This window comes from Lutzomyia longipalpis, chromosome 1, assembly GCF_024334085.1.
Source record: "Lutzomyia longipalpis isolate SR_M1_2022 chromosome 1, ASM2433408v1".
NCBI classification, from domain to species: Eukaryota; Metazoa; Arthropoda; class Insecta; order Diptera; family Psychodidae; genus Lutzomyia; species Lutzomyia longipalpis.
Genome location: NC_074707.1, coordinates 43,160,476 through 43,174,843, shown reverse-complemented (window position 1 = coordinate 43,174,843; position 14,368 = coordinate 43,160,476). Strand labels below are relative to the sequence as shown.

Genomic DNA, 14,368 nt, shown 5'->3' with positions numbered 1-14,368 from the left:
ATTTTCGTACATAATAAAACACCCGCAACCCAACAAGCATATGGAATTTATGAATTGAAATGATTGTATTCGAGTGCTGATAAACAGCTCACTCTAACTTTTTTTTTTACATGCAGTTCGTTCTCTTTTTTTGTGAGGCAACATTGCAAGGGAGCACACATGATTTTTTTTATTATTTGAGAGCATACACACAACAATAATGCCTTACTACTCTTTATGTCGCCTATATATCCATGCTCAGTTAATTAAAAGTTTTTCCCAATTAAAAATTTTCTCCATGAAAATTTTTGCCAAAATAATTTTTTTTTTAATATCTACCCAACATAATTGACTGCAATATTATGAGAGTTTTATATCGAAAAGTACTTTTTATCGCACGAGCTCATGTATTTTTATGGGAATGTTTTAATGAAGAGATGCGCAGATACTTACCTGTTGAAAAATAATGTTAATTCAAATCATTTAAAAAAGAGTGGATTTTTTTAATACATTTTATTAATACTTTTGAAGATAATTTTAATTGATGTTAATGTTGATTGAGGACCATTTGAACATAAAATTATTTTGTAAATATTTTATTGTTGTTTTGTAACACAAAAATGCAAAGAATTATTTCCCAAACAGCAAAAGAAACTTAATTTTAAGAAAAACTAATCTACATTATTTTTCACCCATCGATTTTTCATTCAATTCGTATAATTAGTATAAAAGTACTTAGCGATTGAAGAGTGAAATGATCAAAATTAAATTCATATAAAATTTGGTGGGGCAGAATAATTTGCTTTGGAAAATTTGTGCTCAATGCATTTTCGGCGGGAGTATTTTGCGCAGAGAAACCTAAAAAGCTTTTGGAATTGCATTGTTGTGAATTGGGGATTGAATGTTGTTTTTTTATCTCTTCACGAAGCGCAAACATCGTATTGTGTGGGTAATGACAAATTAGTGCAATTCGCAGTTTAATTAGAAATTGCATTTGTAACGTGCACAAAATTTGAAAATTTGTCATTATGGGAGAATTAACGATCAATTCAAATAAGTCTCCAAAACCCAACTTACGCCGATGATCTTTTGTATGTGTATGTATTGTGTGGGTTTTGGGGTGGGGCAAGTTAATATGCCTTCTTCTTCTTGACAGAGAAAAAGTTTAGTACACCTTGGGAGACCGGCAGGAAAAGACCTAATTTTCCGTGCGAGTCGGACGTACCAGCAGGGGCGAAATCCCCTTGGGCCCCAGTGGCCATCTTGTAAAGTGTGCCACCCGTGAAGTGGAGGAGATACGCCGCCTGTCGCGGTGAGGAATCAGAAGGACGGAAGTATTTGCTGCAATTGGCGTCCAGTGGCAGCTACCGTGCCACTGCACACTCCCCGTCAAATTTGGGAGTTCCGCCAGGGCGAGGGATTTTATCCGGAGCCCCTCGTGATCCACAACTTGTGACACGACTCACTCTCAGGCAATTCAGAGAGTTCTGCGGAGTTTGAAGCTCATCAGAAGCAGCAGTGATCCACCATCGGTGACGACAGCCTCCCAGCCAATTTAGGGAGCACTGTCAAGGCGAGGGATTTCATCCGGAGCCTTTCGTGACCCGCAATTCGTGTCACGACTTACTCCCTGACAATTCGGGAGTTCAGCAGAGGTGGAAGAGCGTCTGTGACGACAGTGATTCATCACCCAAGCCGGCTCACTCCCCGTCAAATTGGAGAGTCTCACCGAGCCGAAGAAATTCAACTTGGGCATCCCGTGATCCAGCGATTGTGCCTTCCCGTGGGGTAGAAACATCCCCCGCGAACCTAGTGACGTCGTCAATTGCGTCACACGGCAATTGGGATCACCCGGCCATCTGTGTACGGGCCTGGGTGCAAGGAGAAAGGAGTTATCAGCGACGACGCGGGATCTTGAGCTTCAGAAGGAAGTGCTGCGACGGCGACAGCGAATGCCGAGCATCGCGACAACCAGAGACGCCCCTGATGACGTGAAGAAGAAGGAGCCCGATTGTGTATTGAGTGGCTGAATAAATCGTCCCCGTTTGAGGACTAAGAGGAGAAAGGATTTCTATAAATGGCGCCCAACCAGCGGTGGAACCAGGTAAGTACCCAATTTGAGTCTCATGCCCCTGGTAGCTACCGACAATTAGAATTTTAGTGAAAAACTTGTGTTTCGATGCAGTTTTGCATTCTGTATTAATTCATTGACAAAGTTCCCCTTGAATGAGATGAAATTTCCAGCAATTTTGGGCTCTTTTAGTCACCTTGCTGGAAAGAAAACTCGCGTTAAGGAATTTTTCTTTTTTTTCCGTTTTTTTTCTTTTCTCTTGAGAAGAAATGGTTTTGGATTTAAAATCCAAAAATTTTTGCTTAAAGTAAATTAGCCATGCGAGTTGGCATTTAAAATTAATTTAATAATGTATTCAGAGCCTTTTTGGGGACGAAAGAGGGATAATCTGTGGCAAGTATCCCTCCCCCAGAACCTCTTGGTTGATTTGCACGAACAGGACGAATGAAGAGATTGAATCATTATCCTTTTTGAAAGGTCTCTTCCCTGTAACGGCAACAAATTGAATTAGAATTTTTGAAGATCTTTTAGTTTAAAAGTTTTCTTGCTTTTTATAAATTTTATCAACTTTTAGTTGATTTTCATCACAAAGTAGGGACGTATTTGTTCTATGTGTTTGTGAATTTTGAAACTTAATGAGTTGATGAGATCATCAGCGTTTTCCTTTAGACAAATCTTATAAGGAAAACGGCGGGAAATTGAAGTTCTCGCAATTATGGGTAAATTTCTGATATGGAGAAATCTTTGACTTTCTTTTAACCTTGTGGAGCCATGACATTGCTCCACGGTCAAAGTGCGTTCGCTTATCACATAGCGGTGATCTCTCTTGCAATAATAGTTGAGAGATAAAGTAAAGCTTTATCCCCCTAAAAATTTTGGGGATTCTTTTGTAGCAATTCTCTTTAGAAATTTTTTTTGCTACAAACTTTTAAAATTTTACCGGTGCTTAAATTTAAATCTTTTTTCCAATTGTGCACCGTTGGGGACAATTTTAAATCTCTTTATTTTCTATTGATCCCCTGAACTTTGATTTATTAAATTTTATTTCAAATTAATTTGTTTGAGCGTTTCCTCATTTTGCCATTGAACGTGGGGCATGCGCTGTGGGCTTATCGGACGCAGGTGCCCTTTGATTTTCTGATCCTCGTATCTTGCCTAGGCAATTGATCAAGCGGGTTGAACAGAATTTGCTGGAACATGGGTGTCCGCTTTTCTCGCGTGCTGCGTCCTGCGGGCAATGATGAGATGAGGAAAATTATTTTGCTCTTTTTGGGATTAAATTATTTCCGTGTTTAGCTTGCATTGCTGACACGTTCATTGTGTTAAATATTTGCATGTTAATGATATTAAGCTTTTTGAATTTTTGAATTTTGAAATATTTACCGTCATGTAGTATAATAGTCACGCTCTCTTGCGGATTTTATTGAATCTTTAATTCGCACTTGAAAGTTTGCACTTTAGATGCAATCAAATTATTAATTCTTTTGCTAAATAATTCATTCTTTTCTCCAATATTAACTAAATGGCATGGCAGATGGTACTCGGTTCGGTATATGGCGCCCAAATTTGATTTTTTTGATTTTTTTTATTATTGAGATTTCCCTGATGGAGTTCTCTGATTGAAGTTTGTGATTGAAGTTTTCCCGATCACAATTTCCTAATTTAAAGTTTCTTTATTAAATTTTCAATTTGAATCTGTTAATTCTTGCGGTTTCCTGATCCCTGCATCGGGCGTTGGGCATGCGATGTGAGCTGACTCAGGATGGGCGCCCGTTTATTTTCCGATCCTCGTATCTTGCCTAGCAATTGATTAAGCGGGTTGAGCGGAATTTGGCGGATCGCTTATCGTAAACTCTGTCCTTGCGTTTAGCGTTCGACGTTCGATGATGGGTTGATGGAAAATTTGCGCTTTCCATTTGATAAGGATGTTTTTGGAACAGCTTGCATTGCTGGTTGGAATTTAAGGAAGAGAATTGCTTGATTTTAGTTTAAACCTACTGAATAGGTAGTACAAACATCCTTGGAAAGCTTTCTTGTTAAAGCGTTAGAATTTCTATCCGGGGATGGAGGTCTCCTCAGTGGTTTTTCGGCGTATGTTTTTCACGAGACCTCCTGTTTCTTTTCCCCGTTGTGAAGTGGCGCCTCCTTCCACGGGATTCCCAGCTTTAGTCTGGTTTATCCAGTTCGGATGTGAGTCCTTCCCTTTTGAAGAACTCGCCGGAAAAGTTTTGGGATTCGTCCCGAAGTTTCGCCGTGGATTCTGGTTTGAGGAGATGTGACCTTCTCCCAGATCCATCCGACTCCATTGAGATGTGAGACCGTTGGTGGTTTATTTCCTCGCACCTTCTGTGTGAGGATCTCAAGGAATCTTGATTAGCTTTTGCTTCGATGCCTCTTGTGAGAACAATTAATACCCTAAATGGGTGATTCTCTTTTGATTACTCGTTGGGAACGTCTGGTCGGTTCGAGATCCTCCACTTTCCTTTCTTTATATTTATCTCGTTTGAAATTCATCGCCAACCTCAGGGTTTAACTTTGTTGACCCTTGCATTCTCTTTCCTTTCCTTAATATTTCCAATCATCCCATATCACCATAAAACCAGGATCTGAATTTATTCAGAGATTGGTTAATGCCCTTTTGTACAGGTTTTGCCTGGAGAGAAGTAAATTAAAGCATGTTCCTCTGGAACTAGGTTTGAACTGTCTTTTCTTACTCTCTCCTTATTTATTCAATTTTGGTCAAACCGGAAGGAAGGTATTGGATTGCTAATTGGAATATTTATTATTGTTGATTCCTCAATAGTTGCAGTATGAGGAGAGATTTTGCATGAGCATCAGCGTCCATGAGGAGAGTCACGTTTTAAAATTTGTCAGAGTCGTATCATGCCTTATTCGGCAAGAGCTCTTTCGGATAGCATTCGTTTGATTCGTAATCGGAGATGTTTGTTCCTCGAATTCTTTCCCCTGCACTTGGCAGAATCCAATTAATTCCATCCTTCCCAATCCTATGAAAGTACATGCACAAGATGCATAGGACCCATCCCACCTAACTATTAGAGTCAATACTCCTTTCGCATTCTCGTCTAGTCCGCGAAAAAAAAAACCCTCATGAAATAATAGAAAGATTCCTTCCTCTTGTTGCCATGCGACCACCTCCAATGGTAGGGCAGAAAAGTGTCATCTGGACCCATACTTATTCTTGTGGGCTCGTGGATGAATCACAGGAAAGCGAGGACGGCGTACCTCCAAGGTTGTCTCCTTCTTTTCATAGGTGCTCTCTGACGGTGACCTCGAGGCAAGGAATCGTCGAAAATTGAAGAGTGGTGGAGGAGTTGAGCGGCGAAAGAGAAGAGAGAAAGGCAAAACAGGAGTCAGATTGACAAAGAGCCCAATGAAAGGGGTGGTCCTTTACACCAACCTGGGATAACTCTGCATATGAGCCTTTTGCTCAAATGGTGGCGGCGACTGAGTTCACATCCACCCAGTACGCAATCTCACGGATGGAGCCGAGGCCCTGAAAAGCCAAATCTTCATCGAAGGTTCACCCCGTTCGTGCCCATGTCCTAAATTCCACCCCATCTACGTTTTTTTTGAAAGAGAATGAGAGAAAAGTAATTCGGGGCCTCCGGGTGCGCTGGAGATTGGAGGAATAAAAAATAGGGTAGGGGGGCCGGTGAAATGCCGAGGGGAGGTGAGCTCAGTAAAGAGAGAGAGGAGGAGAGAGAGAGAAGAAGGAGAAGAGAGAGAGAGAGAGAAGGAGAAGAGAGAAGGAGGAGGAGAGAGAGAGGAGAGGAGAGAGAGAGGGAGAAGCGGCGTCGAGGATTCTTTGCCTAGAGACCATCTGATGAGATGCTCCTGTGGGGAGTTGGTGTCGGCTAAGAAGGGACAATGGACGAGTGGACTTGTGTGAAATCTTAAGGTTCTCGAGAGACTTATGGAGCGAGGAGCCAACGAGAGATGCCAGCAGTGGTTAACGCAGTTAGGATCTTTCGCCCACCAATCCGTTGTCCAAGGCCCACGTTATGCAAAGCGCGTGAGTCAATGTCTTACGAGTTTGCGGAAGGATCAGAGAGAGAAGAGGAGATAAATTTAAAGTCCATCTCACCTTTCCCCACACAAACAGTTCCGCGTTGCTAATAGCAAATGCTGGTAAGGAAAGAGAGACCATCAGTTTGAAGAAAGCCCAAGGAGCTTTATTAAGAATCACACCGCCTTCCTTCCAATTTTAATTCTCTCTAGTAAAACAATTTTTCCCTTCTTCACTTTCGTGACTCTCGCAATAATTAAGGATCTGCAAGTTAACTTAGATCCACAAGTTGAAGGAGATGTTAATCAGTAAATTTTGTTTTCATTTCATGGTATTTTTGAGTCTGATAAACCTGAAGAAACTCAATCTACATGATTGAGGAGAAGAGGACTGTGGGTTTTGAAGAAGAAGGGCAATTAGAACAAAGATCTCCTTTGTCATTCCTTAATTCCCCTTCCAATTCCTTTCCTTGCCTTTTTCCACCTCGAAACCTTTTCTAAAGGGCGTGAAATTCACTCGAGGGTTTGGATGAGCGGGATACATGATCCCCATAGTTTTCACCTCTTCTGGGTGCGATCAGCTCGAATTCCCTTTAATTAATTATGTTTAAATGCCGAGGTATTCTAATGGATAATTAATTATTAAAGTTCGTTTCTTTTTATAAATTTATGCCGAACGTGGAAGGTACCCAAAGCCAACCATTCTGTCCATCGCCAATCTTTTCTTTTCTTATTTAGTTGCATCACTTTCTTTGATAGAGTAATTTAAACCTCTTTTCTTTTTTTTTCTCCTTTTTGTTTTCTTTTGCAACAAAGGGGTGATGTAACGTGCACAAAATTTGAAAATTTGTCATTATGGGAGAATTAACGATCAATTCAAATAAGTCTCCAAAACCCAACTTACGCCGATGATCTTTTGTATGTGTATGTATTGTGTGGGTTTTGGGGTGGGGCAAGTTAATATGCCTTCTTCTTCTTGACAGAGAAAAAGTTTAGTACACCTTGGGAGACCGGCAGGAAAAGACCTAATTTTCCGTGCGAGTCGGACGTACCAGCAGGGGCGAAATCCCCTTGGGCCCCAGTGGCCATCTTGTAAAGTGTGCCACCCGTGAAGTGGAGGAGATACGCCGCCTGTCGCGGTGAGGAATCAGAAGGACGGAAGTATTTGCTGCAATTGGCGTCCAGTGGCAGCTACCGTGCCACTGCACACTCCCCGTCAAATTTGGGAGTTCCGCCAGGGCGAGGGATTTTATCCGGAGCCCCTCGTGATCCACAACTTGTGACACGACTCACTCTCAGGCAATTCAGAGAGTTCTGCGGAGTTTGAAGCTCATCAGAAGCAGCAGTGATCCACCATCGGTGACGACAGCCTCCCAGCCAATTTAGGGAGCACTGTCAAGGCGAGGGATTTCATCCGGAGCCTTTCGTGACCCGCAATTCGTGTCACGACTTACTCCCTGACAATTCGGGAGTTCAGCAGAGGTGGAAGAGCGTCTGTGACGACAGTGATTCATCACCCAAGCCGGCTCACTCCCCGTCAAATTGGAGAGTCTCACCGAGCCGAAGAAATTCAACTTGGGCATCCCGTGATCCAGCGATTGTGCCTTCCCGTGGGGTAGAAACATCCCCCGCGAACCTAGTGACGTCGTCAATTGCGTCACACGGCAATTGGGATCACCCGGCCATCTGTGTACGGGCCTGGGTGCAAGGAGAAAGGAGTTATCAGCGACGACGCGGGATCTTGAGCTTCAGAAGGAAGTGCTGCGACGGCGACAGCGAATGCCGAGCATCGCGACAACCAGAGACGCCCCTGATGACGTGAAGAAGAAGGAGCCCGATTGTGTATTGAGTGGCTGAATAAATCGTCCCCGTTTGAGGACTAAGAGGAGAAAGGATTTCTATACATTGTCCCCCACCTAAGCTTATTATGCCATTTTGGACGAACAATGTTAAGCACAGTAAATAATGCACACCCACTTTCAGTAAAATAGAGGAAGCATTATTGTGAAAAGGGGTTCAGCAATTATTTGATGCCTCAGATACATATGGAAGCTTTTCTCGGTATAGAGAGCTTTCGAACGTATATATACATATATGTATATGTCACTTTGCATTGTCGATTCCATGAAAATGTCTCTGCATTCATTCAAAAATGCTTCTGATGCTCAACCCATCATCGCATGGGAATCCTTTTGTGCCGAATTTTTTTTTCATACTCACTGCCCAACTAACTGCCTTTGCTATTATGTGTGTAGGTGGATAACAAAGGGAGCCATAAAGAGGGTATAGAGTACAAATGGGACACGCGGGAGAAAGTCGACAATCAATTGACAACCGACGCTTTGTCCCAAAAAAAAATAAAATAAAACGAGACATCGATCGGAGTGTAAGAAGATTCTACGTTAATTACAATGAGTTGCGATATCGGGGAAAACATGATAAGATTATTATATTGGAGTACTTGAGCCAAACCCCCACATTCAGTTGTGAAAAAAAGAGCCTTTCCCCTCGTTAAAATGAAAATATCTATCTGGCAGGCTGTTTATCGAACAGATGGGACTCTTTCCTATTCACACATCCATCCCTCCCATATACCATTTTATTCCCAATCACACGATCGATTTTGTATCAAAATATCAATCAATTGTCGCGTGAGTGAATTCGGTACGTTGTAGGTCCCTATATATTCTTCACAATCTACTAAAAGTGGTTGCGGAAAAAAATATAACATGTTACATGTTTGTAGATAAAAATTTAAACATTGAAGGGAATGTTGAGAAAAACAGGGTTGAAATTTTCATTTCAAACTTTACAGTTTTCACAAAACTTTCGAAGAATTTGAAAAAAATATTCTTGTAAAATAATATTTTTAAACTTTTATATTTTTAGGAAGAAAATTTGAGGCAAAAATGAGAACAGTTCATGAAGAAAATCCCTTCATTTTGTATTAAAATGGAGAATCCGTCCCTGTGAGAACACAACCAGAGCGAAATTGCTAAATGCGGTGAGAAAATCAATTATTTGATATATTCTGCATGCTCCAAAGAGACGGGGTTTTATGTTTGCCATCTTTACCTCAAAAAGGGAAACCAACCTTCCCCCATTCTAATGTATTTAACATATTTATTAATAATGGAAGCAATAGTAATCACATTGTATTGATTTTGTAAATAAATTTGTTCAGCACGCAGAGATGTGCTATGGTGTTTTTTAACCAATTGTGAGGGATGCCGTAGTATATAATTAAATTTTACCTGTACATCGCGTTTTGTGCGGTGTAACCATCAAAACAATTACTAATTTGTTAAAAATAAACATTTAATTATGTATTATATAAATATTATTTTGATTTAACTTCATATTTGCGATGGCAGTCACAAATTTAATTTGTGGTTAAATGAAGGAAATTTACATTGAACTACCTTTATAGCTTTTGATGTTGCAAATTTTACCTATACGTTTACAGCTGCGTCTCATGAAACTTACCTTATTCTGTTCTAAAGGAACATTTTTAGAAGATTTTCTCGGAATTAAAACGTAAAACTTAGCAAATACACACGAAAAAGCTTTAAAATGTAAATTGGGGACAATAAATAAATCAAATTGACATAGTTTTCGTGGCAAACAACGCTACGGGGGCAGGGTGATATATACAATTATGCAAATGAGTGTAAATTTTCACCACCCAGGAGTTGGGTTATCATCATCAATGAATCTGTTATGTGGGAGCGGAGTTTGTGTTTGGGGAGCTCTTTTCGGACCCCAGGCCGTGGGGGTGGTAGAGGGAGTTAGCACGCCTGGTGGGTAAAATGAAAACATTTCCGGTCCACTTATCTATCCTAACCACGACAATGTGGTCAAGAGTGAAATTTCACTGTAAAATATTGTATACATTCCACCCCCCGTTTGCCCAGAATTTCTGTGGCCACCACCCGCCCTAGTTCGCACTCAGACAATTTTCGAATTTCACCTCAATTCTCCAGACCCGTCCGCTCTTGCTCCACTCCTGCCCATTGCAGACCCTTCGGGTGAGATGTGTTGCAAAAGGAGAGACACAACCACCCTCCTGCCGAAGAATAGGAGGCACCCATAAATGGAGGGAAGTTGCTGGCTATATCCGCATATTGTTGCTCATGGTCGCCTTGTATTAGTAGTGGCAAAACAATTTTCAGGGTGGTTGATGGTGTAATAAAAAACCACTTGCTGCAGAGAAAGCCGAGATGTATGTGGGGGTGGGTGAGAAAGGAAACAAAAAACACGGAGAGACACACACACAAAAAAGCAGACCATTGAGCCACCCCCGCCAAACGTCCCCAAAATAAAAAATAATGTGACAAGATAAAATCTCAACTTCTCGTCTTTTCTATTTGTGCTGAGGCCACCGAAGATCTCACATTTGTCGCCCCAGCCACCCTTATCGCACCACCATTTCTCAACATTGTCTCGATGACGACCCTGTTGCTTTCACTTGGCAACATTATTGCATTTCCACCCCCTGGCAAAAGGGGCAAGAGAGAAAAAACGCCCACATCTAAGGGCGAAAGATCATGTTTAAGGAAATATTTTCTTTTCCACAATACAGCGTATCGTGTTGCCATTTGCCATAATTAATTGTTGTTCTTATTTTGTACTCTCGGAATTGCATAGTTGGGATGTATTTAGAAAATTGAGATTAAAATTACTTATTCTTTAAAGGCTTTTTTCATTCATTAAGGCCACAAGTTTAGCCAAAACAAAAACCCCTAAATTTCCAGTTCCGAGAAGTATTAAATTAAATCGTTAAACGATTAAACTTAAAAGGTGATCCTTAAGTAATCAAAAACTCCTCTTATTTCAAAAGCAAATGCGAAATGACAAAGAATAGCCACAGAAATTTTGTATCTTATACACTTGTTACACTCACAAAGGAACCTCATCTTGTTTTTCACGCCGTTTCAGGTGAAAATGAGAGACTTTGCAATGGTTTTGCGGACGGGGGTGTATTTATCATCCCTGTAGTAGCAGCAGAAGTGAATGAAAAGCAAGCAAGGAGGACAATTTGAGCAAGAAAATTCACTTTCGTCTCTTCTCTCTACAGTACAATGGAAGCATTCCGCGGGCACAAGGGGCAACCCCCTTCAATAGAGCGCGCACTTTATTTTAAATACTATGTATAGAAACAACAATGTGGTACTCCCTTGATGCTACTTTGGGGAAAATTGTGGAAAATTTCGTCTCTCTCTCATCCGTATGACTTCTTTGAGACTTTGATGCGCGATCATTTCAATTATAATTTCGTTCCATTTCGCGTTTTCGCGATAAATTGAGTGCTATGTATGTACAGCAAGCAGGGAATGTCACCGCATGTATTGTGCTTCTGAGAGCATTTTCATGAGGGGATTGTCTGAAAATGGGGGATGTTCCCGAGGAGCATCATCCACCACACACAATATATTCTTCAGTGCTTAAAATAGTAATTCGTTATTGCATGAATTCCTTCACGGGGAGCATTGTGGAGAATGCACGCGAGAGTGAATGGGGCGAAAAAAGGCGAGCAGAATAAAACAATATTAAATGAGTTCACCATCTCCCTTTTTATATGCAGATCCTATGTGTGCTATATATAAAGCTCTCTTGTATATGTATGAAATATTCCTGGGTGGAAAATACAATTTTGGCTCCACAGCATTACAAACGGGCTGAATGTGGAGGATGAAGCTTTTTGGGTGTGTTAGAGCTTCGGGAGTAGCATAATCATCTCAACAGTCCGTCTCAAAAATGGATGAAATGAATGCCACGAACCACTACTAAATATTTTCTGCCAACTCTGGGAATATAATTGTATTTCAGGATGCAACATACCCCCCGTACCCGATTATATGGAATGAACTCTCAACGAGACACACAACTCAGAACACATAGTCACAGGCGCCCTTAACAGAACCAAAGGGGATGGGTAATACTTGAAAATGACGCTATGAGAGTGAAGATATTCGGAAAATTTCATAATTTTATTTTGTACAGACTATTTGCTGGGTGCCATCGAGAGTATTTTGCATAACTCTTCGTTCTATCCCAACCATTCTCTTTCGCATACCCCCGCGTGGATTATGAGAAAAACCACACATGATTGGGAAATGATGGGGGACACGACACTCGACTGAGAGAATCCTCAATTGGGGTGGATTCTGGGGGATTTTGCGGTGGTCATTTTGGGTTTTTGTCCTCTCTATGCTTGTCCCTAAACATAAATGTTCCCCATGACCTCACAATTGATCTTGAAATGTTGGATGATTTCACCCACAATATCTACTTAAGCGGATTTTGGGACTTTTTTCTTTCTTCTTAAGGGTTCGTTGCAATTTATTGATTTTTTATTGGATTCTTTTCCAAAAGAATGTATGTTTTTGGTCTAAATTCAAAGAACTCTTTCACAGAGATTGCAGGATGATTTAATTATCAAAAATTTGCGGAAAGGCGAATTAGAACAATTTATTTTTGAAAAATTGAGCTAATTGAGCTTCTAATTCATATTGTAAAATTAATATTAAAATACTAGCAATTATAGTTTTCATTTCAGTGAAAAACCAACTAAATAGATGATTTTAATATAATTTCTGTTAAGTTTTCTCTGAAAATTTTTAACAATGATTTTTCTATTTTAATGTATTTTCCTTAATGAAATGAATAACTTTTTCTCTCAATTTTTCTCAAGAAAATTTCTCAAGAAATATTTGTCGTGTCTTCATGCAACAAGAGCCCCTTAATACAACAAACAGAGGTCCTAACGAGGGTCCAAAATGAAACTTTTCAATATGTATTTTTAATGAAGCACCTGTAGAGGAAACTTTTTTCTTTTCTTTAAATTTTCGCTAAAATTTCCAACCAAACTTCTTTGGTAGAAATTTTGATTAGTTTAAGTTTAACTAACGTAGTTGTTGTGAGTCATCTCACAACCCACAAACTTTTAGTTGGCAAAAGATGCTGCCGCGAAATATCATCAACTCTCCCTCACCCTCGCCCTCGTTAAGTTTGTGAAGCTCTCTGCAAGGGAAGAAATTAAAAAATCATCCTCATGTTGTCTTGAATATTTATTTCAAGTCGCCAACAACCCCATTTTTTTCCGCATACATATACCAACAACTCTCCCGCATAGGAAAATTGAAATGACTTTCAGGCGCACTTGTCGCCGTCGCTCTTACTAAGAAATTATACGGATGAACCCTTGTGGGAGTACGAGACATTGGGGGAGTAGAGGGTGTACGGAGCGCGATGAAGGAGCATCTAAATGATCTGATAATTATGTATTCATTATGTGAATTTTGAATGTCCTCTCTTGGTATGTGAATGTAGCTCTACTGTTGAAAGGGGGTTGGTTGGTTGGGTAGTCGAATAAATATAGGGGTTGGTGTTTCTCACCCGAAACTGTCACCTCATCTTTTTGCTCCAGTTCCCTTCATCATACACTCTTGGTGTGTCTCACCATCTCTTAATACCCGTTGCGAGCCTGCTTCTGACATTTCTTCCCCAAACACCATGCCCCGCTATACATTGCCACCATTATTCATGTGTATATATTACTCCTCATTTCATGTGGCGGACATAGAATTTCTTGGCACTTTTTGGCAGTGTGTGGGCCCGGGGGGAGCCCATGAATGGGGTTGCCAGAGATACGGGATTTAGGTCTCTCTACAAACCTGGTGGTTATGCACAAGGGAGGGAATACATAGAGCATGATATTTATGTAGTACGAGATAGAGAAAGCCAAAGGAGGGAGAAATGATGATTACCCAACCCCTAAAGTATATTTTTCTTAAAAATTTCTTCATTCATGCCCTACGTATGCAAGGGGGGAGACGTAATAAAATATCGTAAAGGTAAAAAAAAAAAACAATCTCTGTTAGGTTTTAAGCCTCTTATCGCACGCTCTTTGTGGGTTAAAGACAACATACGAGGAGGAAAAAAAAATTTTGGCCAAAAAAGCAATGTATTTAATATTTATTGAGAAAATTCTCATGCAATGATGTCTGGTGGAAAATCTTCTTTACTCCATCATTTTCTTCTTCATTTTTTTTTCTTCTTTGGCAGCCATGAGATAATTTGGGAGATTTTTTTTGACATGATAAAATACAACATTGGCAATTTTATCGTTATTCCCTCGCCCTTTTGCACATGACTTTGAAGAAAATAAACCATCACAGGGAGATACACATAATAATGAGGGTTTGTGTGGAGACATACATTTTCGGGAATGAACCTCCATATGGATGGAATGTAAACAGAATTTTCTCAAGAAAAAAAATTTCGTTGAAA

General features: G+C 40.3%; 1 long non-coding RNA gene across 1 annotated transcript; it reads left to right on the top strand.

Annotated features, from left to right (window-relative positions):
- The first annotated feature begins 980 nt into the window (after positions 1 to 980).
- On the top strand, positions 981 to 7,968 carry LOC129787491 (uncharacterized). Its single transcript, XR_008750235.1, has 2 exons — positions 981 to 2,083; positions 7,060 to 7,968. It is a non-coding gene; the product is annotated as an uncharacterized LOC129787491 (long non-coding RNA).
- The last annotated feature ends 6,400 nt before the right edge of the window (positions 7,969 to 14,368 follow it).